The sequence below is a fragment of the Euphorbia lathyris genome, chromosome 1 (assembly GCF_963576675.1).
Source record: "Euphorbia lathyris chromosome 1, ddEupLath1.1, whole genome shotgun sequence".
In the NCBI taxonomy this organism is placed as follows: Eukaryota; Viridiplantae; Streptophyta; class Magnoliopsida; order Malpighiales; family Euphorbiaceae; genus Euphorbia; species Euphorbia lathyris.
In genome coordinates, this window is record NC_088910.1 from 136,298,072 (window position 1) to 136,318,372 (window position 20,301).

Here is a 20,301-nt window from a genome sequence, read left to right on the forward strand (position 1 = left end):
GTGCATTTTTTAATTATTTAATTTTTTTTTTCACCATGGCGTGCACGTTTTCGAGGCGGGGGTCAGTGTTTGGGGTCCGGGGGCTTGTGCATGCACGTGAAGGATGAGCATACGGGAGAAAGGGGCGCCCAGTATGGAATATATGCTTAGTTTTTGCATGGGATGACGGGTGCGATTATACCAGCACTAATGCACCGGATCCCATCAGAACTCCAAAGTTAAACGTGCTTGGGCGAGAGTAGTACTAAGATGGGTGACCTCTTGGGAAGTCCTCGTGTTGCACCCCCAAACTTTTTTGCAACGTGCATTTTTTAATTATTTAATTTTTTTTCACCATGGCGTGCACGTTTTCGAGGCGGGCCCAAACTTTTTTGCAACGTGCATTTTTTAATTATTTAATTTTTTTTTTCACCATGGCGTGCACGTTTTCGAGGCGGGGGTCAGTGTTTGGGGTCCGGGGGCTTGTGCATGCACGTGAAGGATGAGCATACGGGAGAAAGGGGCGCCCAGTATGGAATATATGCTTAGTTTTTGCATAGGATGACGGGTGCGATCATACCAGCACTAATGCACCGGATCCCATCAGAACTCCGAAGTCAAACGTGCTTGGGCGAGAGTAGTACTAAGATGGGTGACCTCTTGGAAAGTCCTCGTGTTGCACCCCCAAACTTTTTTGCAACGTGTATTTTTTAATTATTTAATTTTTTTTCCACCATGGCGTGCACGTTTTCGAGGCGGGCCCAAACTTTTTTGCAACGTGCATATTTTAATTATTTAATTTTTTTTTTCACCATGGCGTGCACGTTTTCGAGGCGGGGGTCAGTGTTTGGGGTCCGGGGGCTTGTGCATGCACGTGAAGGATGAGCATACGGGAGAAAGGGGCGCCCAGTATGGAATATATGCTTAGTTTTTGCATGGGATGACGGGTGCGATCATACCAGCACTAATGCACCGGATCCCATCAGAACTCCGAAGTCAAACGTGCTTGGGCGAGAGTAGTACTAAGATGGGTGACCTCTTGGGAAGTCCTCGTGTTGCACCCCCAAACTTTTTTGCAACGTGCATTTTTTAATTATTTAATTTTTTTTCACCATGGCGTGCATGTTTTCGAGGCGGGCCCAAACTTTTTTGCAACGTGCATTTTTTAATTATTTAATTTTTTTTTTCACCATGGCGTGCACGTTTACGAGGCGGGGGTCAGTGTTTGGGGTCCGGGGGCTTGTGCATGCACGTGAAGGATGAGCATACGGGAGAAAGGGGCTCCCAGTATGGAATATATGCTTAGTTTTTGCATGGGATGACGGGTGCGATCATACCAGCACTAATGCACCGGATCCCATCAGAACTCCGAAGTTAAACGTGCTTGGGCGAGAGTAGTACTAAGATGGGTGACCTCTTGGGAAGTCTTCGTGTTGCACCCCCAAACTTTTTTGCAACGTGAATTTTTTAATTATTTAATTTTTTTTTCACCATGGCGTGCACGTTTTCGAGTGGGGCCCAAAATTTTTTGCAACGTGCATTTTTTAATTATTTAATTTTTTTTTTCACCATGGCGTGCACGTTTTCGAGGCGGGGGTCAGTGTTTGGGGTCCGGGGGCTTGTGCATGCACGTGAAGGATGAGCATACGGGAGAAAGGGGCGCCCAGTATGGAATATATGCTTAGTTTTTGCATAGGATGACGGGTGCGATCATACCAGCACTAATGCACCGGATCCCATCAGAACTCCGAAGTCAAACGTGCTTGGGCGAGAGTAGTACTAAGATGGGTGACCTCTTGGAAAGTCCTCGTGTTGCACCCCCAAACTTTTTTGCAACGTGTATTTTTTAATTATTTAATTTTTTTTCCACCATGGCGTGCACGTTTTCGAGGCGGGCCCAAACTTTTTTGCAACGTGCATATTTTAATTATTTAATTTTTTTTTTCACCATGGCGTGCACGTTTTCGAGGCGGGGGTCAGTGTTTGGGGTCCGGGGGCTTGTGCATGCACGTGAAGGATGAGCATACGGGAGAAAGGGGCGCCCAGTATGGAATATATGCTTAGTTTTTGCATGGGATGACGGGTGCGATCATACCAGCACTAATGCACCGGATCCCATCAGAACTCCGAAGTCAAACGTGCTTGGGCGAGAGTAGTACTAAGATGGGTGACCTCTTGGGAAGTCCTCGTGTTGCACCCCCAAACTTTTTTGCAACGTGCATTTTTTAATTATTTAATTTTTTTTCACCATGGCGTGCATGTTTTCGAGGCGGGCCCAAACTTTTTTGCAACGTGCATTTTTTAATTATTTATTTTTTTTTTCACCATGGCGTGCACGTTTTCGAGGCGGGGGTCAGTGTTTGGGGTCCGGGGGCTTGTGCATGCACGTGAAGGATGAGCATACGGGAGAAAGGGGCGCCCAGTATGGAATATATGCTTAGTTTTTGCATGGGATGACGGGTGCGATCATACCAGCACTAATGCACCGGATCCCATCAGAACTCCGAAGTTAAACGTGCTTGGGCGAGAGTAGTACTAAGATGGGTGACATTTTGGGAAGTCCTCGTGTTGCACCCCCAAACTTTTTTGCAACGTGCATTTTTTAATTATTTAATTTTTTTTTTCACCATGGCGTGCACGTTTTCGAGGCGGGGGTCAGTGTTTGGGGTCCGGGGGCTTGTGCATGCACGTGAAGGATGAGCATACGGGAGAAAGGGGCGCCCAGTATGGAATATATGCTTAGTTTTTGCATGGGATGACGGGTGTGATCATACCAGCACTAATGCACCGGATCCCATCAGAACTTCGAAGTTAAACGTGCTTGGGCGAGAGTAGTACTAAGATGGGTGACCTCTTGGGAAGTCCTGGTGTTGCACCCCCAAAATTTTTTGCAACGTGCATTTTTTAATTATTTAAATTTTTTTTTCACCATGGCGTGCACGTTTACGAGGCGGAGGTCAGTGTTTGGGGTCCGGGGGCTTGTGCATGCACGTGAAGGATGAGCATACGGGAGAAAGGGGCGCCCAGTATGGAATATATGCTTAGTTTTTGCATGGGATGACGGGTGCCATCATACCAGCACTAATGCACCGGATCCCATCAGAACTCCGAAGTTAAACGCGCTTGGGCGAGAGTAGTACTAAGATGGGTGACCTCTTGGGAAGTCCTCGTGTTGCACCCCCAAACTTTTTTGCAACGTGCATTTTTTAATTATTTAATTTTTTTTTCACCATGGCGTGCACGTTTTCGAGGCGGGGGTCAGTGTTTGGGGTCCGGGGGCTTGTGCATGCACGTGAAGGATGAGCATACGGGAGAAAGGGGCGCCCAGTATGGAATATATGCTTAGTTTTTGCATGGGATGACGGGTGCGATCATACCAGCACTAATGCACCGGATCCCATCAGAACTCCGAAGTCAAACGTGCTTGGGCGAGAGTAGTACTAAGATGGGTGACCTCTTGGGAAGTCCTCGTGTTGCACCCCCAAACTTTTTTGCAACGTGCATTTTTTAATTATTTAATTTTTTTTCCACCATGGCGTGCACGTTTTCGAGGCGGGCCCAAACTTTTTTGCAACGTGCATTTTTTAATTATTTAATTTTTTTTTTCACCATGGCGTGCACGTTTTCGAGGCGGGGGTCAGTGTTTGGGGTCCGGGGGCTTGTGCATGCACGTGAAGGATGAGCATACGGGAGAAAGGGGCGCCCAGTATGGAATATATGCTTAGTTTTTGCATGGGATGACGGGTGCGATCATACCAGCACTAATGCACCGGATCCCATCAGAACTCCGAAGTGAAACGTGCTTGGGCGAGAGTAGTACTAAGATGGGTGACCTCTTGGGAAGTCCTCGTGTTGCACCCCCAAACTTTTTTGCAACGTGCATTTTTTAATTATTTAATTTTTTTTTCACCATGGCGTGCACGTTTTCGAGGCGGGCCCAAACTTTTTTGCAACGTGCATTTTTTAATTATTTAATTTTTTTTTCACCATGGCGTGCACGTTTTCGAGGCGGGGGTCAGTGTTTGGGGTCCGGGGGCTTGTGCATGCACGTGAAGGATGAGCATACGGGAGAAAGGGGCGCCCAGTATGGAATATATGCTTAGTTTTTGCATGGGATGACGGTTGCGATCATACCAGCACTAATGCACCGGATCCCATCAGAACTCCGAAGTAAAACGTGCTTGGGCGAGAGTAGTACTAAGATGGGTGACCTCTTGGGAAGTCCTCGTGTTGCACCCCCAAACTTTTTTGCAACGTGCATTTTTTAATTATTTAATTTTTTTTTCACCATGGCGTGCACGTTTTCGAGGCGGGCCCAAACTTTTTTGCAACGTGCATTTTTTAATTATTTTTTTTTTTTCACCATGGCGTGCACGTTTTCGAGGCGGGGGTCAGTGTTTGGGGTCCGGGGGCTTGTGCATGCACGTGAAGGATGAGCATACGGGAGAAAGGGGCGCCCAGTATGGAATATATGCTTAGTTTTTGCATGGGATGACGGTTGCGATCATACCAGCACTAATGCACCGGATCCCATCAGAACTCCGAAGTCAAACGTGCTTGGGCGAGAGTAGTACTAAGATGGGTGACCTCTTGGGAAGTCCTCGTGTTGCACCCCCAAACTTTTTTGCAACGTGCATTTTTTAATTATTTAATTTTTTTTTCACCATGGCGTGCACGTTTTCGAGGCGGGCCCAAACTATTTTGCAACGTGCATTTTTTAATTATTTAATTTTTTTTTTCACCATGGCGTGCACGTTTTCGAGGCGGGGGTCAGTGTTTGGGGTCCGGGGGCTTGTGCATGCACGTGAAGGATGAGCATACGGGAGAAAGGGGCGCCCAGTATGGAATATATGCTTAGTTTTTGCATGGGATGACGGGTGCGATCATACCAGCACTAATGCACCGGATCCCATCAGAACTCCGAAGCTAAACGTGCTTGGGCGAGAGTAGTACTAAGATGGGTGACCTCTTGGGAAGTCCTCGTGTTGCATCCCCAAACTTTTTTGCAACGTGCATTTTTTAATTATTTAATTTTTTTTTCACCATGGCGTGCACGTTTTCGAGGCGGGCCCAAACTTTTTTGCAACGTGCATTTTTTAATTATTTAATTTTTTTTTTCACCATGGCGTGCACGTTTTCGAGGCGGGGGTCAGTGTTTGGGGTCCGGGGGCTTGTGCATGCACGTGAAGGATGAGCATACGGGAGAAAGGGGCGCCCAGTATGGAATATATGCTTAGTTTTTGCATGGGATGACGGGTGCGATCATACCAGCACTAATGCACCGGATCCCATCAGAACTCCGAAATTAAACGTGCTTGGGCGAGAGTAGTACTAAGATGGGTGACCTCTGGGGAAGTCCTCGTGTTGCACCCCCAAAATTTTGCAACGTGCATTTTTTAATTATTTAATTTTTTTTTCACCATGGCGTGCACGTTTTCGAGGCGGGCCCAAACTTTTTTGCAACGTGCATTTTTTAATTATTTAATTTTTTTTTCACCATGGCGTGCACGTTTTCGAGGCGGGGGTCAGTGTTTGGGGTCCGGGGGCTTGTGCATGCACGTGAAGGATGAGCATACGGGAGAAAGGGGCGCCCAGTATCGAATATATGCTTAGTTTTTGCATGGGATGACGGGTGCGATCATACCAGCACTAATGCACCGGATCCCATCAGAACTCCGAAGTGAAACGTGCTTGGGCGAGAGTAGTACTAAGATGGGTGACCTCTTGGGAAGTCCTCGTGTTGCACCCCCAAACTTTTTTGCAACGTGCATTTTTTAATTATTTAATTTTTTTTCACCATGGCGTGCATGTTTTCGAGGCGGGCCCAAACTTTTTTGCAACGTGCATTTTTTAATTATTTAATTTTTTTTTTCACCATGGCGTGCACGTTTACGAGGCGGGGGTCAGTGTTTGGGGTCCGGGGGCTTGTGCATGCACGTGAAGGATGAGCATACGGGAGAAAGGGGCTCCCAGTATGGAATATATGCTTAGTTTTTGCATGGGATGACGGGTGCGATCATACCAGCACTAATGCACCGGATCCCATCAGAACTCCGAAGTTAAACGTGCTTGGGCGAGAGTAGTACTAAGATGGGTGACCTCTTGGGAAGTCCTCGTGTTGCACCCCCAAACTTTTTTGCAACGTGCATTTTTTAATTATTTAATTTTTTTTTCACCATGGCGTGCACGTTTTCGAGTGGGGCCCAAAATTTTTTGCAACGTGCATTTTTTAATTATTTAATTTTTTTTTTCACCATGGCGTGCACGTTTTCGAGGCGGGGGTCAGTGTTTGGGGTCCGGGGGCTTGTGCATGCACGTGAAGGATGAGCATACGGGAGAAAGGGGCTCCCAGTATGGAATATATGCTTAGTTTTTGCATGGGATGACGGGTGCGATCATACCAGCACTAATGCACCGGATCCCATCAGAACTCCGAAGTGAAACGTGCTTGGGCGAGAGTAGTACTAAGATGGGTGACCTCTTGGGAAGTCCTCGTGTTGCACCCCCAAACTTTTTTGCAACGTGCATTTTTTAATTATTTAATTTTTTTTCACCATGGCGTGCATGTTTTCGAGGCGGGCCCAAACTTTTTTGCAACGTGCATTTTTTAATTATTTAATTTTTTTTTTCACCATGGCGTGCACGTTTACGAGGCGGGGGTCAGTGTTTGGGGTCCGGGGGCTTGTGCATGCACGTGAAGGATGAGCATACGGGAGAAAGGGGCTCCCAGTATGGAATATATGCTTAGTTTTTGCATGGGATGACGGGTGCGATCATACCAGCACTAATGCACCGGATCCCATCAGAACTCCGAAGTTAAACGTGCTTGGGCGAGAGTAGTACTAAGATGGGTGACCTCTTGGGAAGTCCTCGTGTTGCACCCCCAAACTTTTTTGCAACGTGCATTTTTTAATTATTTAATTTTTTTTTCACCATGGCGTGCACGTTTTCGAGTGGGGCCCAAAATTTTTTGCAACGTGCATTTTTTAATTATTTAATTTTTTTTTTCACCATGGCGTGCACGTTTTCGAGGCGGGGGTCAGTGTTTGGGGTCCGGGGGCTTGTGCATGCACGTGAAGGATGTGCATACGGGAGAAAGGGGCTCCCAGTATGGAATATATGCTTAGTTTTTGCATGGGATGACGGGTGCGATCATACCAGCACTAATGCACCGGATCCCATCAGAACTCCGAAGTTAAACGTGCTTGGGCGAGAGTAGTACTAAGATGGGTGACCTCTTGGGAAGTCCTCGTGTTGCACCCCCAAACTTTTTTGCAACGTGCATTTTTTAATTATTTAATTTTTTTTCACCATGGCGTGCATGTTTTCGAGGCGGGCCCAAACTTTTTTGCAACGTGCATTTTTTAATTATTTAATTTTTTTTTTCACCATGGCGTGCACGTTTACGAGGCGGGGGTCAGTGTTTGGGGTCCGGGGGCTTGTGCATGCACGTGAAGGATGAGCATACGGGAGAAAGGGGCTCCCAGTATGGAATATATGCTTAGTTTTTGCATGGGATGACGGGTGCGATCATACCAGCACTAATGCACCGGATCCCATCAGAACTCCGAAGTTAAACGTGCTTGGGCGAGAGTAGTACTAAGATGGGTGACCTCTTGGGAAGTCCTCGTGTTGCACCCCCAAACTTTTTTGCAACGTGCATTTTTTAATTATTTAATTTTTTTTTCACCATGGCGTGCACGTTTTCGAGGCGGGGGTCAGTGTTTGGGGTCCGGGGGCTTGTGCATGCACGTGAAGGATGAGCATACGGGAGAAAGGGGCGCCCAGTATGGAATATATGCTTAGTTTTTGCATAGGATGACGGGTGCGATCATACCAGCACTAATGCACCGGATCCCATCAGAACTCCGAAGTCAAACGTGCTTGGGCGAGAGTAGTACTAAGATGGGTGACCTCTTGGGAAGTCCTCGTGTTGCACCCCCAAACTTTTTTGCAACGTGTATTTTTTAATTATTTAATTTTTTTTCCACCATGGCGTGCACGTTTTCGAGGCGGGCCCAAACCTTTTTGCAACGTGCATATTTTAATTATTTAATTTTTTTTTTCACCATGGCGTGCACGTTTTCGAGGCGGGGGTCAGTGTTTGGGGTCCGGGGGCTTGTGCATGCACGTGAAGGATGAGCATACGGGAGAAAGGGGCGCCCAGTATGGAATATATGCTTAGTTTTTGCATGGGATGACGGGTGCGATCATACCAGCACTAATGCACCGGATCCCATCAGAACTCCGAAGTCAAACGTGCTTAGGCGAGAGTAGTACTAAGATGGGTGACCTCTTGGGAAGTCCTCGTGTTGCACCCCCAAACTTTTTTGCAACGTGCATTTTTTAATTATTTAATTTTTTTTCACCATGGCGTGCACGTTTTCGAGGCGGGCCCAAACTTTTTTGCAACGTGCATTTTTTAATTATTTAATTTTTTTTTTCACCATGGCGTGCACGTTTTCGAGGCGGGGTCAGTGTTTGGGGTCCGGGGGCTTGTGTATGCACGTGAAGGATGAGCATACGGGAGAAAGGGGCGCCCAGTATGGAATATATGCTTAGTTTTTGCATGGGATGACGGGTGCGATCATACCAGCACTAATGCACCGGATCCCATCAGAACTCCGAAGCTAAACGTGCTTGGGCGAGAGTAGTACTAAGATGGGTGACCTCTTGGGAAGTCCTCGTGTTGCACCCCCAAACTTTTTTGCAACGTGTATTTTTTAATTATTTAATTTTTTTTCCACCATGGCGTGCACGTTTTCGAGGCGGGCCCAAACTTTTTTGCAACGTGCATATTTTAATTATTTAATTTTTTTTTTCACCATGGCGTGCACGTTTTCGAGGCGGGGGTCAGTGTTTGGGGTCCGGGGGCTTGTGCATGCACGTGAAGGATGAACATACGGGAGAAAGGGGCGCCCAGTATGGAATATATGCTTAGTTTTTGCATGGGATGACGGGTGCGATCATACCAGCACTAATGCACCGGATCCCATCAGAACTCCGAAGTTAAAAGTGCTTGGGCGAGAGTAGTACTAAGATGGGTGACCTCTTGGGAAGTCCTCGTGTTGCACCCCCAAACTTTTTTGCAACGTGTATTTTTTAATTATTTAATTTTTTTTCCACCATGGCGTGCACGTTTTCGAGGCGGGCCCAAACTTTTTTGCAACGTGCATATTTTAATTATTTAATTTTTTTTTTCACCATGGCGTGCACGTTTTCGAGGCGGGGGTCAGTGTTTGGGGTCCGGGGGCTTGTGTATGCACGTGAAGGATGAGCATACGGGAGAAAGGGGCGCCCAGTATGGAATATATGCTTAGTTTTTGCATGGGATGACGGGTGCGATCATACCAGCACTAATGCACCGGATCCCATCAGAACTCCGAAGCTAAACGTGCTTGGGCGAGAGTAGTACTAAGATGGGTGACCTCTTGGGAAGTCCTCGTGTTGCACCCCCAAACTTTTTTGCAACGTGTATTTTTTAATTATTTAATTTTTTTTCCACCATGGCGTGCACGTTTTCGAGGCGGGTCCAAACTTTTTTGCAACGTGCATATTTTAATTATTTAATTTTTTTTTTCACCATGGCGTGCACGTTTTCGAGGCGGGGGTCAGTGTTTGGGGTCCGGGGGCTTGTGCATGCACGTGAAGGATGAACATACGGGAGAAAGGGGCGCCCAGTATGGAATATATGCTTAGTTTTTGCATGGGATGACGGGTGCGATCATACCAGCACTAATGCACCGGATCCCATCAGAACTCCGAAGTGAAACGTGCTTGGGCGAGAGTAGTACTAAGATGGGTGACCTCTTGGGAAGTCCTCGTGTTGCACCCCCAAACTTTTTTGCAACGTGCATTTTTTAATTATTTAATTTTTTTTTCACCATGGCGTGCACGTTTTCGAGGCGGGCCCAAACTTTTTTGCAACGTGCATTTTTTAATTATTTAATTTTTTTTTTCACCATGGCGTGCACGTTTTCGAGGCGGGGGTCAGTGTTTGGGGTCCGGGGGCTTGTGCATGCACGTGAAGGATGAGCATACGGGAGAAAGGGGCGCCCAGTATGGAATATATGCTTAGTTTTTGCATAGGATGACGGGTGCGATCATACCAGCACTAATGCACCGGATCCCATCAGAACTCCGAAGTCAAACGTGCTTGGGCGAGAGTAGTACTAAGATGGGTGACCTCTTGGGAAGTCCTCGTGTTGCACCCCCAAACTTTTTTGCAACGTGTATTTTTTAATTATTTAATTTTTTTTCCACCATGGCGTGCACGTTTTCGAGGCGGGCCCAAACTTTTTTGCAACGTGCATATTTTAATTATTTAATTTTTTTTTTCACCATGGCGTGCACGTTTTCGAGGCGGGGGTCAGTGTTTGGGGTCCGGGGGCTTGTGCATGCACGTGAAGGATGAACATACGGGAGAAAGGGGCGCCCAGTATGGAATATATGCTTAGTTTTTGCATGGGATGACGGGTGCGATCATACCAGCACTAATGCACCGGATCCCATCAGAACTCCGAAGTTAAAAGTGCTTGGGCGAGAGTAGTACTAAGATGGGTGACCTCTTGGGAAGTCCTCGTGTTGCACCCCCAAACTTTTTTGCAACGTGTATTTTTTAATTATTTAATTTTTTTTCCACCATGGCGTGCACGTTTTCGAGGCGGGCCCAAACTTTTTTGCAACGTGCATATTTTAATTATTTAATTTTTTTTTTCACCATGGCGTGCACGTTTTCGAGGCGGGGGTCAGTGTTTGGGGTCCGGGGGCTTGTGTATGCACGTGAAGGATGAGCATACGGGAGAAAGGGGCGCCCAGTATGGAATATATGCTTAGTTTTTGCATGGGATGACGGGTGCGATCATACCAGCACTAATGCACCGGATCCCATCAGAACTCCGAAGCTAAACGTGCTTGGGCGAGAGTAGTACTAAGATGGGTGACCTCTTGGGAAGTCCTCGTGTTGCACCCCCAAACTTTTTTGCAACGTGTATTTTTTAATTATTTAATTTTTTTTCCACCATGGCGTGCACGTTTTCGAGGCGGGCCCAAACTTTTTTGCAACGTGCATATTTTAATTATTTAATTTTTTTTTTCACCATGGCGTGCACGTTTTCGAGGCGGGGGTCAGTGTTTGGGGTCCGGGGGCTTGTGCATGCACGTGAAGGATGAACATACGGGAGAAAGGGGCGCCCAGTATGGAATATATGCTTAGTTTTTGCATGGGATGACGGGTGCGATCATACCAGCACTAATGCACCGGATCCCATCAGAACTCCGAAGTGAAACGTGCTTGGGCGAGAGTAGTACTAAGATGGGTGACCTCTTGGGAAGTCCTCGTGTTGCACCCCCAAACTTTTTTGCAACGTGCATTTTTTAATTATTTAATTTTTTTTTCACCATGGCGTGCACGTTTTCGAGGCGGGCCCAAACTTTTTTGCAACGTGCATTTTTTAATTATTTAATTTTTTTTTTCACCATGGCGTGCACGTTTTCGAGGCGGGGGTCAGTGTTTGGGGTCCGGGGGCTTGTGCATGCACGTGAAGGATGAGCATACGGGAGAAAGGGGCGCCCAGTATGGAATATATGCTTAGTTTTTGCATGGGATGACGGTTGCGATCATACCAGCACTAATGCACCGGATCCCATCAGAACTCCGAAGTAAAACGTGCTTGGGCGAGAGTAGTACTAAGATGGGTGACCTCTTGGGAAGTCCTCGTGTTGCACCCCCAAACTTTTTTGCAACGTGCATTTTTTAATTATTTAATTTTTTTTTCACCATGGCGTGCACGTTTTCGAGGCGGGCCCAAACTTTTTTGCAACGTGCATTTTTTAATTATTTATTTTTTTTTTCACCATGGCGTGCACGTTTTCGAGGCGGGGGTCAGTGTTTGGGGTCCGGGGGCTTGTGCATGCACGTGAAGGATGAGCATACGGGAGAAAGGGGCGCCCAGTATGGAATATATGCTTAGTTTTTGCATGGGATGACGGGTGCGATCATACCAGCACTAATGCACCGGATCCCATCAGAACTCCGAAGTTAAACGTGCTTGGGCGAGAGTAGTACTAAGATGGGTGACATTTTGGGAAGTCCTCGTGTTGCACCCCCAAACTTTTTTGCAACGTGCATTTTTTAATTATTTAATTTTTTTTTTCACCATGGCGTGCACGTTTTCGAGGCGGGGGTCAGTGTTTGGGGTCCGGGGGCTTGTGCATGCACGTGAAGGATGAGCATACGGGAGAAAGGGGCGCCCAGTATGGAATATATGCTTAGTTTTTGCATGGGATGACGGGTGTGATCATACCAGCACTAATGCACCGGATCCCATCAGAACTCCGAAGTTAAACGTGCTTGGGCGAGAGTAGTACTAAGATGGGTGACCTCTTGGGAAGTCCTGGTGTTGCACCCCCAAAATTTTTTGCAACGTGCATTTTTTAATTATTTAATTTTTTTTTTCACCATGGCGTGCACGTTTACGAGGCGGAGGTCAGTGTTTGGGGTCCGGGGGCTTGTGCATGCACGTGAAGGATGAGCATACGGGAGAAAGGGGCGCCCAGTATGGAATATATGCTTAGTTTTTGCATGGGATGACGGGTGCGATCATACCAGCACTAATGCACCGGATCCCATCAGAACTCCGAAGCTAAACGTGCTTGGGCGAGAGTAGTACTAAGATGGGTGACCTCTTGGGAAGTCCTCGTGTTGCACCCCCAAACTTTTTTGCAACGTGTATTTTTTAATTATTTAATTTTTTTTCCACCATGGCGTGCACGTTTTCGAGGCGGGCCCAAACTTTTTTGCAACGTGCATATTTTAATTATTTAATTTTTTTTTTCACCATGGCGTGCACGTTTTCGAGGCGGGGGTCAGTGTTTGGGGTCCGGGGGCTTGTGCATGCACGTGAAGGATGAACATACGGGAGAAAGGGGCGCCCAGTATGGAATATATGCTTAGTTTTTGCATGGGATGACGGGTGCGATCATACCAGCACTAATGCACCGGATCCCATCAGAACTCCGAAGTGAAACGTGCTTGGGCGAGAGTAGTACTAAGATGGGTGACCTCTTGGGAAGTCCTCGTGTTGCACCCCCAAACTTTTTTGCAACGTGCATTTTTTAATTATTTAATTTTTTTTTCACCATGGCGTGCACGTTTTCGAGGCGGGCCCAAACTTTTTTGCAACGTGCATTTTTTAATTATTTAATTTTTTTTTTCACCATGGCGTGCACGTTTTCGAGGCGGGGGTCAGTGTTTGGGGTCCGGGGGCTTGTGCATGCACGTGAAGGATGAGCATACGGGAGAAAGGGGCGCCCAGTATGGAATATATGCTTAGTTTTTGCATGGGATGACGGTTGCGATCATACCAGCACTAATGCACCGGATCCCATCAGAACTCCGAAGTAAAACGTGCTTGGGCGAGAGTAGTACTAAGATGGGTGACCTCTTGGGAAGTCCTCGTGTTGCACCCCCAAACTTTTTTGCAACGTGCATTTTTTAATTATTTAATTTTTTTTTCACCATGGCGTGCACGTTTTCGAGGCGGGCCCAAACTTTTTTGCAACGTGCATTTTTTAATTATTTATTTTTTTTTTCACCATGGCGTGCACGTTTTCGAGGCGGGGGTCAGTGTTTGGGGTCCGGGGGCTTGTGCATGCACGTGAAGGATGAGCATACGGGAGAAAGGGGCGCCCAGTATGGAATATATGCTTAGTTTTTGCATGGGATGACGGGTGCGATCATACCAGCACTAATGCACCGGATCCCATCAGAACTTCGAAGTTAAACGTGCTTGGGCGAGAGTAGTACTAAGATGGGTGACATTTTGGGAAGTCCTCGTGTTGCACCCCCAAACTTTTTTGCAACGTGCATTTTTTAATTATTTAATTTTTTTTTTCACCATGGCGTGCACGTTTTCAAGGCGGGGGTCAGTGTTTGGGGTCCGGGGGCTTGTGCATGCACGTGAAGGATGAGCATACGGGAGAAAGGGGCGCCCAGTATGGAATATATGCTTAGTTTTTGCATGGGATGACGGGTGTGATCATACCAGCACTAATGCACCGGATCCCATCAGAACTCCGAAGTTAAACGTGCTTGGGCGAGAGTAGTACTAAGATGGGTGACCTCTTGGGAAGTCCTGGTGTTGCACCCCCAAAATTTTTTGCAACGTGCATTTTTTAATTATTTAATTTTTTTTTTCACCATGGAGTGCACGTTTACGAGGCGGAGGTCAGTGTTTGGGGTCCGGGGGCTTGTGCATGCACGTGAAGGATGAGCATACGGGAGAAAGGGGCGCCCAGTATGGAATATATGCTTAGTTTTTGCATGGGATGACGGGTGCCATCATACCAGCACTAATGCACCGGATCCCATCAGAACTCCGAAGTTAAACGCGCTTGGGCGAGAGTAGTACTAAGATGGGTGACCTCTTGGGAAGTCCTCGTGTTGCACCCCCAAACTTTTTTGCAACGTGCATTTTTTAATTATTTAATTTTTTTTTCACCATGGCGTGCACGTTTTCGAGGCGGGGGTCAGTGTTTGGGGTCCGGGGGCTTGTGCATGCACGTGAAGGATGAGCATACGGGAGAAAGGGGCGCCCAGTATGGAATATATGCTTAGTTTTTGCATGGGATGACGGGTGCGATCATACCAGCACTAATGCACCGGATCCCATCAGAACTCCGAAGTCAAACGTGCTTGGGCGAGAGTAGTACTAAGATGGGTGACCTCTTGGGAAGTCCTCGTGTTGCACCCCCAAACTTTTTTGCAACGTGCATTTTTTAATTATTTAATTTTTTTTCCACCATGGCGTGCACGTTTTCGAGGCGGGCCCAAACTTTTTTGCAACGTGCATATTTTAATTATTTAATTTTTTTTTTCACCATGGCGTGCACGTTTTCGAGGAGGGGGTCAGTGTTTGGGGTCCGGGGGCTTGTGCATGCACGTGAAGGATGAGCATACGGGAGAAAGGGGCGCCCAGTATGGAATATATGCTTAGTTTTTGCATGGGATGACGGGTGCGATCATACCAGCACTAATGCACCGGATCCCATCAGAACTCCGAAGTGAAACGTGCTTGGGCGAGAGTAGTACTAAGATGGGTGACCTCTTGGGAAGTCCTCGTGTTGCACCCCCAAACTTTTTTGCAACGTGCATTTTTTAATTATTTAATTTTTTTTTCACCATGGCGTGCACGTTTTCGAGGCGGGCCCAAACTTTTTTGCAACGTGCATTTTTTAATTATTTAATTTTTTTTTTCACCATGGCGTGCACGTTTTCGAGGCGGGGGTCAGTGTTTGGGGTCCGGGGGCTTGTGCATGCACGTGAAGGATGAGCATACGGGAGAAAGGGGCGCCCAGTATGGAATATATGCTTAGTTTTTGCATGGGATGACGGTTGCGATCATACCAGCACTAATGCACCGGATCCCATCAGAACTCCGAAGTAAAACGTGCTTGGGCGAGAGTAGTACTAAGATGGGTGACCTCTTGGGAAGTCCTCGTGTTGCACCCCCAAACTTTTTTGCAACGTGCATTTTTTAATTATTTAATTTTTTTTTCACCATGGCGTGCACGTTTTCGAGGCGGGCCCAAACTTTTTTGCAACGTGCATTTTTTAATTATTTTTTTTTTTCACCATGGCGTGCACGTTTTCGAGGCGGGGGTCAGTGTTTGGGGTCCGGGGGCTTGTGCATGCACGTGAAGGATGAGCATACGGGAGAAAGGGGCGCCCAGTATGGAATATATGCTTAGTTTTTGCATGGGATGACGGTTGCGATCATACCAGCACTAATGCACCGGATCCCATCAGAACTCCGAAGTCAAACGTGCTTGGGCGAGAGTAGTACTAAGATGGGTGACCTCTTGGGAAGTCCTCGTGTTGCACCCCCAAACTTTTTTGCAACGTGCATTTTTTAATTATTTAATTTTTTTTTCACCATGGCGTGCACGTTTTCGAGGCGGGCCCAAACTTTTTTGCAACGTGCATTTTTTAATTATTTAATTTTTTTTTTCACCATGGCGTGCACGTTTTCGAGGCGGGGGTCAGTGTTTGGGGTCCGGGGGCTTGTGCATGCACGTGAAGGATGAGCATACGGGAGAAAGGGGCGCCCAGTATGGAATATATGCTTAGTTTTTGCATGGGATGACGGGTGCGATCATACCAGCACTAATGCACCGGATCCCATCAGAACTCCGAAGCTAAACGTGCTTGGGCGAGAGTAGTACTAAGATGGGTGACCTCTTGGGAAGTCCTCGTGTTGCACCCCCAAACTTTTTTGCAACGTGCATTTTTTAATTATTTAATTTTTTTTTCACCATGGCGTGCACGTTTTCGAGGCGGGCCCAAACTTTTTTGCAACGTGCATTTTTTAATTATTTAATTTTTTTTTTCACCATGGCGTGCACGTTTTCGAGGCGGGGGTCAGTGTTTGGGGTCCGGGGGCTTGTGCATGCACGTGAAGGATGAGCATACGGGAGAAATGGGCGCCCAGTATGGAATATATGCTTAGTTTTTGCATGGGATGACGGGTGCGATCATACCAGCACTAATGCACCGGATCCCATCAGAACTCCGAAATTAAACGTGCTTGGGCGAGAGTAGTACTAAGATGGGTGACCTCTGGGGAAGTCCTCGTGTTGCACCCCCAAAATTTTGCAACGTGCATTTTTTAATTATTTAATTTTTTTTTCACCATGGCGTGCACGTTTTCGAGGCGGGCCCAAACTTTTTTGCAACGTGCATTTTTTAATTATTTAATTTTTTTTTCACCATGGCGTGCACGTTTTCGAGGCGGGGGTCAGTGTTTGGGGTCCGGGGGCTTGTGCATGCACGTGAAGGATGAGCATACGGGAGAAAGGGGCGCCCAGTATCGAATATATGCTTAGTTTTTGCATGGGATGACGGGTGCGATCATACCAGCACTAATGCACCGGATCCCATCAGAACTCCGAAGTGAAACGTGCTTGGGCGAGAGTAGTACTAAGATGGGTGACCTCTTGGGAAGTCCTCGTGTTGCACCCCCAAACTTTTTTGCAACGTGCATTTTTTAATTATTTAATTTTTTTTTCACCATGGCGTGCACGTTTTCGAGGCGGGCCCAAACTTTTTTACAACGTGCATTTTTTAATTATTTAATTTTTTTTTTCACCATGGCGTGCACGTTTTCGAGGCGGGGGTCAGTGTTTGGGGTCCGGGGGCTTGTGCATGCACGTGAAGGATGAGCATACGGGAGAAAGGGGCGCCCAGTATGGAATATATGCTTAGTTTTTGCATGGGATGACGGGTGCGATCATACCAGCACTAATGCACCGGATCCCATCAGAACTCCGAAGATAAACGTGCTTGGGGGAGAGTAGTACTAAGATGGGTGACCTCTTGGGAAGTCCTCGTGTTGCACCTCCAAACTTTTTTGCAACGTGCATTTTTTAATTATTTATTTTTTTTTTCACCATGGCGTGCACGTTTTCGAGGCGGGCCCAAACTTTTTTGCAACGTGCATTTTTTAATTTTTTAATTTTTTTTTTCACCATGGCGTGCACGTTTTCGAGGCGGGGGTCAGTGTTTGGGGTCCGGGGGCTTGTGCATGCACGTGAAGGATGAGCATACGAGAGAAAGGGGCGCCCAGTATGGAATATATGCTTAGTTTTTGCATGGGATGACGGGTGCGATCATACCAGCACTAATGCACCGGATCCCATCAGAACTCCGAAGATAAACGTGCTTGGGCGAGAGTAGTACTAAGATGGGTGACCTCTTGGGAAGTCCTCGGGTTGCACCGCCAAACTTTTTTGCAACGTGCATTTTTTAATTATTTAATTTTTTTTTTCACCATGGCGTGCACGTTTTCGAGGCGGGGGTCAGTGTTTGGGGTCCGGGGGCTTGTGCATGCACGTGAAGGATGAGCATACGGGAGAAAGGGGCGCCCAGTATGGAATATATGCTTAGTTTTTGCATGGGATGACGGGTGCGATCATACCAGCACTAATGCACCGGATCCCATCAGAACTCCGAAGCTAAACGTTCTTGGGCGAGAGTAGTACTAAGATGGGTGACCTCTTGGGAAGTCCTCGTGTTGCACCCCCAAACTTTTTTGCAACGTGCATTTTTTAATTATTTAATTTTTTTTTCACCATGGCGAACACGTTTTCGAGGCGGGGGTCAGTGTTTGGGGTCCGGGGGCTTGTGCATGCACGTGAATAATGAGCATACGAGAGAAAGGGGCGGCCAGTATGGAATATATGCTTAGTTTTTGCATGGGATGACGTGTGCGATCATACCAGCACTAATGCACCGAATCCCATCAGAACTCCGAAGTGAAACGTGCTTGGACGAGAGTAGTACTAAGATGGGTGACCTCTTGGGAAGTCCTCGTGTTGCACCCCCAAAATTTTGCAACGTGCATTTTTTAATTATTTAATTTTTTTTTCACCATGGCGTGCACGTTTTCGAGGCGGGCCCAAACTTTTTTGCAACGTGCATTTTTTAATTATTTAATTTTTTTTTCACCATGGCGTGCACGTTTTCGAGGCGGGGGTCAGTGTTTGGGGTCCGGGGGCTTGTGCATGCACGTGAAGGATGAGCATACGGGAGAAAGGGGCGCCCAGTATGGAATATATGCTTAGTTTTTGCATGGGATGACGGGTGCGATCATACCAGCACTAATGCACCGGATCCCATCAGAACTCCGAAGTGAAACGTGCTTGGGCGAGAGTAGTACTAAGATGGGTGACCTCTTGGGAAGTCCTCGTGTTGCACCCCTAAACTTTTTTGCAACGTGCATTTTTTAATTATTTAATTTTTTTTTCACCATGGCGTGCACGTTTTCGAGGCGGGCCCAAACTTTTTTACAACGTGCATTTTTTAATTATTTAATTTTTTTTTTCACCATGGCGTGCACGTTTTCGAGGCGGGGGTCAGTGTTTGGGGTCCGGGGGCTTGTGCATGCACGTGAAGGATGAGCATACGGGAGAAAGGGGCGCCCAGTATGGAATATATGCTTAGTTTTTGCATGGGATGACGGGTGCGATCATACCAGCACTAATGCACCGGATCCCATCAGAACTCCGAAGATAAACGTGCTTGGGGGAGAGTAGTACTAAGATGGGTGACCTCTTGGGAAGTCCTCGTGTTGCACCTCCAAACTTTTTTGCAACGTGCATTTTTTAATTATTTATTTTTTTTTTCACCATGGCGTGCACGTTTTCGAGGCGGGCCCAAACTTTTTTGCAACGTGCATTTTTTAATTTTTTAATTTTTTTTTTCACCATGGCGTGCACGTTTTCGAGGCGGGGGTCAGTGTTTGGGGTCCGGGGGCTTGTGCATGCACGTGAAGGATGAGCATACGAGAGAAAGGGGCGCCCAGTATGGAATATATGCTTAGTTTTTGCATGGGATGACGGGTGCGATCATACCAGCACTAATGCACCGGATCCCATCAGAACTCCGAAGATAAACGTGCTTGGGCGAGAGTAGTACTAAGATGGGTGACCTCTTGGGAAGTCCTCGGGTTGCACCCCCAAACTTTTTTGCAACGTGCATTTTTTAATTATTTAATTTTTTTTTTCACCATGGCGTGCACGTTTTCGAGGCGGGGGTCAGTGTTTGGGGTCCGGGGGCTTGTGCATGCACGTGAAGGATGAGCATACGGGAGAAAGGGGCGCCCAGTATGGAATATATGCTTAGTTTTTGCATGGGATGACGGGTGCGATCATACCAGCACTAATGCACCGGATCCCATCAGAACTCCGAAGCTAAACGTTCTTGGGCGAGAGTAGTACTAAGATGGGTGACCTCTTGGGAAGTCCTCGTGTTGCACCCCCAAACTTTTTTGCAACGTGCATTTTTTAATTATTTAATTTTTTTTTCACCATGGCGAACACGTTTTCGAGGCGGGGGTCAGTGTTTGGGGTCCGGGGGCTTGTGCATGCACGTGAATAATGAGCATACGAGAGAAAGGGGCGGCCAGTATGGAATATATGCTTAGTTTTTGCATGGGATGACGTGTGCGATCATACCAGCACTAATGCACCGAATCCCATCAGAACTCCGAAGTGAAACGTGCTTGGACGAGAGTAGTACTAAGATGGGTGACCTCTTGGGAAGTCCTCGTGTTGCACCCCCAAAATTTTGCAACGTGCATTTTTTAATTATTTAATTTTTTTTTCACCATGGCCGTGCACGTTTTCGAGGCGGGCCCAAACTTTTTTGCAACGTGCATTTTTTAATTATTTAATTTTTTTTTCACCATGGCGTGCACGTTTTCGAGGCGGGGGTCAGTGTTTGGGGTCCGGGGGCTTGTGCATGCACGTGAAGGATGAGCATAC

The 20,301-nt window shown here is 46.9% G+C and overlaps 56 non-coding genes across 56 annotated transcripts; all 56 read left to right on the forward strand.

Moving 5' to 3' along the window:
* The first annotated feature begins 167 nt into the window (after window positions 1–167).
* On the forward strand, window positions 168–286 carry LOC136213821 (5S ribosomal RNA). Its single transcript, XR_010680922.1, has one exon. It is a non-coding gene; the product is annotated as a 5S ribosomal RNA (ribosomal RNA).
* Window positions 287–545: 259 nt separating this feature from the next.
* LOC136214459 (5S ribosomal RNA) lies at window positions 546–664 on the forward strand. Its single transcript, XR_010681544.1, has one exon. It is a non-coding gene; the product is annotated as a 5S ribosomal RNA (ribosomal RNA).
* Window positions 665–924: 260 nt separating this feature from the next.
* Window positions 925–1,043, forward strand: LOC136212193 (5S ribosomal RNA). The gene has a single exon (XR_010679362.1). It is a non-coding gene; the product is annotated as a 5S ribosomal RNA (ribosomal RNA).
* Window positions 1,044–1,302: 259 nt separating this feature from the next.
* LOC136212517 (5S ribosomal RNA) lies at window positions 1,303–1,421 on the forward strand. Its single transcript, XR_010679669.1, has one exon. It is a non-coding gene; the product is annotated as a 5S ribosomal RNA (ribosomal RNA).
* A 260-nt stretch (window positions 1,422–1,681) lies between these two features.
* LOC136214460 (5S ribosomal RNA) lies at window positions 1,682–1,800 on the forward strand. Its single transcript, XR_010681545.1, has one exon. It is a non-coding gene; the product is annotated as a 5S ribosomal RNA (ribosomal RNA).
* Window positions 1,801–2,060: 260 nt separating this feature from the next.
* On the forward strand, window positions 2,061–2,179 carry LOC136212194 (5S ribosomal RNA). The gene has a single exon (XR_010679363.1). It is a non-coding gene; the product is annotated as a 5S ribosomal RNA (ribosomal RNA).
* Window positions 2,180–2,437: 258 nt separating this feature from the next.
* LOC136214818 (5S ribosomal RNA) lies at window positions 2,438–2,556 on the forward strand. The gene has a single exon (XR_010681888.1). It is a non-coding gene; the product is annotated as a 5S ribosomal RNA (ribosomal RNA).
* Window positions 2,557–2,739: 183 nt separating this feature from the next.
* LOC136215224 (5S ribosomal RNA) lies at window positions 2,740–2,858 on the forward strand. Its single transcript, XR_010682271.1, has one exon. It is a non-coding gene; the product is annotated as a 5S ribosomal RNA (ribosomal RNA).
* A 183-nt stretch (window positions 2,859–3,041) lies between these two features.
* LOC136215079 (5S ribosomal RNA) lies at window positions 3,042–3,160 on the forward strand. Its single transcript, XR_010682132.1, has one exon. It is a non-coding gene; the product is annotated as a 5S ribosomal RNA (ribosomal RNA).
* Window positions 3,161–3,342: 182 nt separating this feature from the next.
* Window positions 3,343–3,461, forward strand: LOC136212195 (5S ribosomal RNA). The gene has a single exon (XR_010679364.1). It is a non-coding gene; the product is annotated as a 5S ribosomal RNA (ribosomal RNA).
* A 260-nt stretch (window positions 3,462–3,721) lies between these two features.
* LOC136212075 (5S ribosomal RNA) lies at window positions 3,722–3,840 on the forward strand. The gene has a single exon (XR_010679251.1). It is a non-coding gene; the product is annotated as a 5S ribosomal RNA (ribosomal RNA).
* A 259-nt stretch (window positions 3,841–4,099) lies between these two features.
* Window positions 4,100–4,218, forward strand: LOC136214057 (5S ribosomal RNA). Its single transcript, XR_010681155.1, has one exon. It is a non-coding gene; the product is annotated as a 5S ribosomal RNA (ribosomal RNA).
* Window positions 4,219–4,475: 257 nt separating this feature from the next.
* LOC136214012 (5S ribosomal RNA) lies at window positions 4,476–4,594 on the forward strand. Its single transcript, XR_010681110.1, has one exon. It is a non-coding gene; the product is annotated as a 5S ribosomal RNA (ribosomal RNA).
* Window positions 4,595–4,854: 260 nt separating this feature from the next.
* On the forward strand, window positions 4,855–4,973 carry LOC136212294 (5S ribosomal RNA). The gene has a single exon (XR_010679459.1). It is a non-coding gene; the product is annotated as a 5S ribosomal RNA (ribosomal RNA).
* A 260-nt stretch (window positions 4,974–5,233) lies between these two features.
* LOC136214759 (5S ribosomal RNA) lies at window positions 5,234–5,352 on the forward strand. Its single transcript, XR_010681832.1, has one exon. It is a non-coding gene; the product is annotated as a 5S ribosomal RNA (ribosomal RNA).
* A 257-nt stretch (window positions 5,353–5,609) lies between these two features.
* Window positions 5,610–5,728, forward strand: LOC136212076 (5S ribosomal RNA). The gene has a single exon (XR_010679252.1). It is a non-coding gene; the product is annotated as a 5S ribosomal RNA (ribosomal RNA).
* Window positions 5,729–5,987: 259 nt separating this feature from the next.
* On the forward strand, window positions 5,988–6,106 carry LOC136211439 (5S ribosomal RNA). Its single transcript, XR_010678641.1, has one exon. It is a non-coding gene; the product is annotated as a 5S ribosomal RNA (ribosomal RNA).
* A 260-nt stretch (window positions 6,107–6,366) lies between these two features.
* LOC136212077 (5S ribosomal RNA) lies at window positions 6,367–6,485 on the forward strand. The gene has a single exon (XR_010679253.1). It is a non-coding gene; the product is annotated as a 5S ribosomal RNA (ribosomal RNA).
* Window positions 6,486–6,744: 259 nt separating this feature from the next.
* On the forward strand, window positions 6,745–6,863 carry LOC136211440 (5S ribosomal RNA). The gene has a single exon (XR_010678642.1). It is a non-coding gene; the product is annotated as a 5S ribosomal RNA (ribosomal RNA).
* A 260-nt stretch (window positions 6,864–7,123) lies between these two features.
* Window positions 7,124–7,242, forward strand: LOC136211441 (5S ribosomal RNA). Its single transcript, XR_010678643.1, has one exon. It is a non-coding gene; the product is annotated as a 5S ribosomal RNA (ribosomal RNA).
* A 259-nt stretch (window positions 7,243–7,501) lies between these two features.
* Window positions 7,502–7,620, forward strand: LOC136211442 (5S ribosomal RNA). The gene has a single exon (XR_010678644.1). It is a non-coding gene; the product is annotated as a 5S ribosomal RNA (ribosomal RNA).
* A 182-nt stretch (window positions 7,621–7,802) lies between these two features.
* Window positions 7,803–7,921, forward strand: LOC136212196 (5S ribosomal RNA). Its single transcript, XR_010679365.1, has one exon. It is a non-coding gene; the product is annotated as a 5S ribosomal RNA (ribosomal RNA).
* Window positions 7,922–8,181: 260 nt separating this feature from the next.
* On the forward strand, window positions 8,182–8,300 carry LOC136214645 (5S ribosomal RNA). The gene has a single exon (XR_010681725.1). It is a non-coding gene; the product is annotated as a 5S ribosomal RNA (ribosomal RNA).
* A 258-nt stretch (window positions 8,301–8,558) lies between these two features.
* LOC136211759 (5S ribosomal RNA) lies at window positions 8,559–8,677 on the forward strand. The gene has a single exon (XR_010678950.1). It is a non-coding gene; the product is annotated as a 5S ribosomal RNA (ribosomal RNA).
* A 260-nt stretch (window positions 8,678–8,937) lies between these two features.
* LOC136211213 (5S ribosomal RNA) lies at window positions 8,938–9,056 on the forward strand. The gene has a single exon (XR_010678428.1). It is a non-coding gene; the product is annotated as a 5S ribosomal RNA (ribosomal RNA).
* A 260-nt stretch (window positions 9,057–9,316) lies between these two features.
* LOC136211761 (5S ribosomal RNA) lies at window positions 9,317–9,435 on the forward strand. The gene has a single exon (XR_010678951.1). It is a non-coding gene; the product is annotated as a 5S ribosomal RNA (ribosomal RNA).
* Window positions 9,436–9,695: 260 nt separating this feature from the next.
* Window positions 9,696–9,814, forward strand: LOC136212079 (5S ribosomal RNA). The gene has a single exon (XR_010679255.1). It is a non-coding gene; the product is annotated as a 5S ribosomal RNA (ribosomal RNA).
* Window positions 9,815–10,074: 260 nt separating this feature from the next.
* On the forward strand, window positions 10,075–10,193 carry LOC136212197 (5S ribosomal RNA). Its single transcript, XR_010679366.1, has one exon. It is a non-coding gene; the product is annotated as a 5S ribosomal RNA (ribosomal RNA).
* Window positions 10,194–10,453: 260 nt separating this feature from the next.
* On the forward strand, window positions 10,454–10,572 carry LOC136211332 (5S ribosomal RNA). Its single transcript, XR_010678539.1, has one exon. It is a non-coding gene; the product is annotated as a 5S ribosomal RNA (ribosomal RNA).
* A 260-nt stretch (window positions 10,573–10,832) lies between these two features.
* On the forward strand, window positions 10,833–10,951 carry LOC136211762 (5S ribosomal RNA). Its single transcript, XR_010678952.1, has one exon. It is a non-coding gene; the product is annotated as a 5S ribosomal RNA (ribosomal RNA).
* A 260-nt stretch (window positions 10,952–11,211) lies between these two features.
* On the forward strand, window positions 11,212–11,330 carry LOC136212080 (5S ribosomal RNA). Its single transcript, XR_010679256.1, has one exon. It is a non-coding gene; the product is annotated as a 5S ribosomal RNA (ribosomal RNA).
* A 260-nt stretch (window positions 11,331–11,590) lies between these two features.
* LOC136214058 (5S ribosomal RNA) lies at window positions 11,591–11,709 on the forward strand. The gene has a single exon (XR_010681156.1). It is a non-coding gene; the product is annotated as a 5S ribosomal RNA (ribosomal RNA).
* Window positions 11,710–11,968: 259 nt separating this feature from the next.
* On the forward strand, window positions 11,969–12,087 carry LOC136214819 (5S ribosomal RNA). The gene has a single exon (XR_010681889.1). It is a non-coding gene; the product is annotated as a 5S ribosomal RNA (ribosomal RNA).
* Window positions 12,088–12,270: 183 nt separating this feature from the next.
* On the forward strand, window positions 12,271–12,389 carry LOC136214405 (5S ribosomal RNA). Its single transcript, XR_010681491.1, has one exon. It is a non-coding gene; the product is annotated as a 5S ribosomal RNA (ribosomal RNA).
* Window positions 12,390–12,572: 183 nt separating this feature from the next.
* Window positions 12,573–12,691, forward strand: LOC136211763 (5S ribosomal RNA). Its single transcript, XR_010678953.1, has one exon. It is a non-coding gene; the product is annotated as a 5S ribosomal RNA (ribosomal RNA).
* Window positions 12,692–12,951: 260 nt separating this feature from the next.
* On the forward strand, window positions 12,952–13,070 carry LOC136212081 (5S ribosomal RNA). The gene has a single exon (XR_010679257.1). It is a non-coding gene; the product is annotated as a 5S ribosomal RNA (ribosomal RNA).
* A 260-nt stretch (window positions 13,071–13,330) lies between these two features.
* LOC136214059 (5S ribosomal RNA) lies at window positions 13,331–13,449 on the forward strand. The gene has a single exon (XR_010681157.1). It is a non-coding gene; the product is annotated as a 5S ribosomal RNA (ribosomal RNA).
* Window positions 13,450–13,708: 259 nt separating this feature from the next.
* On the forward strand, window positions 13,709–13,827 carry LOC136215440 (5S ribosomal RNA). The gene has a single exon (XR_010682481.1). It is a non-coding gene; the product is annotated as a 5S ribosomal RNA (ribosomal RNA).
* Window positions 13,828–14,010: 183 nt separating this feature from the next.
* On the forward strand, window positions 14,011–14,129 carry LOC136214406 (5S ribosomal RNA). Its single transcript, XR_010681492.1, has one exon. It is a non-coding gene; the product is annotated as a 5S ribosomal RNA (ribosomal RNA).
* A 183-nt stretch (window positions 14,130–14,312) lies between these two features.
* Window positions 14,313–14,431, forward strand: LOC136215080 (5S ribosomal RNA). The gene has a single exon (XR_010682133.1). It is a non-coding gene; the product is annotated as a 5S ribosomal RNA (ribosomal RNA).
* Window positions 14,432–14,613: 182 nt separating this feature from the next.
* Window positions 14,614–14,732, forward strand: LOC136212199 (5S ribosomal RNA). Its single transcript, XR_010679368.1, has one exon. It is a non-coding gene; the product is annotated as a 5S ribosomal RNA (ribosomal RNA).
* A 260-nt stretch (window positions 14,733–14,992) lies between these two features.
* On the forward strand, window positions 14,993–15,111 carry LOC136212082 (5S ribosomal RNA). The gene has a single exon (XR_010679258.1). It is a non-coding gene; the product is annotated as a 5S ribosomal RNA (ribosomal RNA).
* A 260-nt stretch (window positions 15,112–15,371) lies between these two features.
* On the forward strand, window positions 15,372–15,490 carry LOC136214060 (5S ribosomal RNA). The gene has a single exon (XR_010681158.1). It is a non-coding gene; the product is annotated as a 5S ribosomal RNA (ribosomal RNA).
* Window positions 15,491–15,746: 256 nt separating this feature from the next.
* Window positions 15,747–15,865, forward strand: LOC136214013 (5S ribosomal RNA). The gene has a single exon (XR_010681111.1). It is a non-coding gene; the product is annotated as a 5S ribosomal RNA (ribosomal RNA).
* Window positions 15,866–16,125: 260 nt separating this feature from the next.
* On the forward strand, window positions 16,126–16,244 carry LOC136211764 (5S ribosomal RNA). The gene has a single exon (XR_010678954.1). It is a non-coding gene; the product is annotated as a 5S ribosomal RNA (ribosomal RNA).
* A 260-nt stretch (window positions 16,245–16,504) lies between these two features.
* On the forward strand, window positions 16,505–16,623 carry LOC136214760 (5S ribosomal RNA). The gene has a single exon (XR_010681833.1). It is a non-coding gene; the product is annotated as a 5S ribosomal RNA (ribosomal RNA).
* Window positions 16,624–16,880: 257 nt separating this feature from the next.
* On the forward strand, window positions 16,881–16,999 carry LOC136212084 (5S ribosomal RNA). The gene has a single exon (XR_010679259.1). It is a non-coding gene; the product is annotated as a 5S ribosomal RNA (ribosomal RNA).
* A 260-nt stretch (window positions 17,000–17,259) lies between these two features.
* LOC136215525 (5S ribosomal RNA) lies at window positions 17,260–17,378 on the forward strand. Its single transcript, XR_010682564.1, has one exon. It is a non-coding gene; the product is annotated as a 5S ribosomal RNA (ribosomal RNA).
* Window positions 17,379–17,638: 260 nt separating this feature from the next.
* Window positions 17,639–17,757, forward strand: LOC136215322 (5S ribosomal RNA). The gene has a single exon (XR_010682364.1). It is a non-coding gene; the product is annotated as a 5S ribosomal RNA (ribosomal RNA).
* A 183-nt stretch (window positions 17,758–17,940) lies between these two features.
* Window positions 17,941–18,059, forward strand: LOC136214032 (5S ribosomal RNA). The gene has a single exon (XR_010681130.1). It is a non-coding gene; the product is annotated as a 5S ribosomal RNA (ribosomal RNA).
* Window positions 18,060–18,241: 182 nt separating this feature from the next.
* Window positions 18,242–18,360, forward strand: LOC136215522 (5S ribosomal RNA). The gene has a single exon (XR_010682561.1). It is a non-coding gene; the product is annotated as a 5S ribosomal RNA (ribosomal RNA).
* A 257-nt stretch (window positions 18,361–18,617) lies between these two features.
* On the forward strand, window positions 18,618–18,736 carry LOC136212085 (5S ribosomal RNA). Its single transcript, XR_010679260.1, has one exon. It is a non-coding gene; the product is annotated as a 5S ribosomal RNA (ribosomal RNA).
* Window positions 18,737–18,996: 260 nt separating this feature from the next.
* On the forward strand, window positions 18,997–19,115 carry LOC136215526 (5S ribosomal RNA). Its single transcript, XR_010682565.1, has one exon. It is a non-coding gene; the product is annotated as a 5S ribosomal RNA (ribosomal RNA).
* A 260-nt stretch (window positions 19,116–19,375) lies between these two features.
* LOC136214417 (5S ribosomal RNA) lies at window positions 19,376–19,494 on the forward strand. The gene has a single exon (XR_010681503.1). It is a non-coding gene; the product is annotated as a 5S ribosomal RNA (ribosomal RNA).
* A 183-nt stretch (window positions 19,495–19,677) lies between these two features.
* LOC136214033 (5S ribosomal RNA) lies at window positions 19,678–19,796 on the forward strand. Its single transcript, XR_010681131.1, has one exon. It is a non-coding gene; the product is annotated as a 5S ribosomal RNA (ribosomal RNA).
* A 182-nt stretch (window positions 19,797–19,978) lies between these two features.
* On the forward strand, window positions 19,979–20,097 carry LOC136215523 (5S ribosomal RNA). Its single transcript, XR_010682562.1, has one exon. It is a non-coding gene; the product is annotated as a 5S ribosomal RNA (ribosomal RNA).
* The last annotated feature ends 204 nt before the right edge of the window (window positions 20,098–20,301 follow it).